The sequence below is a fragment of the Hipposideros armiger genome, unplaced genomic scaffold (genome assembly GCF_001890085.2).
Source record: "Hipposideros armiger isolate ML-2016 unplaced genomic scaffold, ASM189008v1 scaffold_1239, whole genome shotgun sequence".
Classification (NCBI taxonomy): Eukaryota; Metazoa; Chordata; class Mammalia; order Chiroptera; family Hipposideridae; genus Hipposideros; species Hipposideros armiger.
Window position 1 is genome coordinate 28,908 of NW_017732589.1, and position 811 is coordinate 29,718.

Genomic DNA, 811 nt, shown 5'->3' on the forward strand with positions numbered 1-811 from the left:
CCAGAGATCGGAAGAGTTTTTAAGGGTAATTGAAACTTATTGTTCCTGGTCACCTAATTTAGGAATAGTAGACTTAAAAGCATGGGAGGAAATCGGTGAGGAACTCCTTGACTTACAGTATTCAGGTGTTACTCTCTCGGCAACAATTTGGATTACTTGGCGGATAGTTCGGTCAGTTTTAGAGCATTTACAAACAGACGCGGAAGATGAAGAGGAGGATGAGGAAGAAGGCTATAATTCACCTTCAGTCCGTTTAGTTCGCCTCTACCGCCACCGTCAGCTATGGCGAGGGAGAGGGGACATTTCAGGCCGCAGGAGGAAAGTGCTAACCCTTTCCTCCCGCCACTCACCCCCCTCCCCCTCCTAGGAGAGATTCACAGATGCAGCTTTCCGCAGTAGAAAGAGCCATTAGGCAGACGCGTCTGGAGGGCGATTTGGAAGCTTTAGCTTTTCCTGTTATACTTCATGAGCATGTTAGATCTGGTACAGATCCTCAAAACCCAAATGGAGTTTATGAACCTCAGTATGAGGCTTTTCCTTTTAAGATATTGACACCTTAAAAAAAAAGTTACAAAAACAGAAAGGGGGAGATAATAAGGACCCTCCACAGATAAAAGATATCCAAACTAATCAATGGCATTTAGGAGCCTTATTAACTTGAGGACTAGGTTTTGCTTGCATTTCTCCAGGTCCAGAGGAGCGGCCTTTGTGGGTGCCTAGCAGGTGTGTCAAACCTTATCATGAGCGACGGCTCAAGGAAGAGAAAATAAACATGGATAGCAGACATAGAACCTCCAGTGTTCCAAATGTC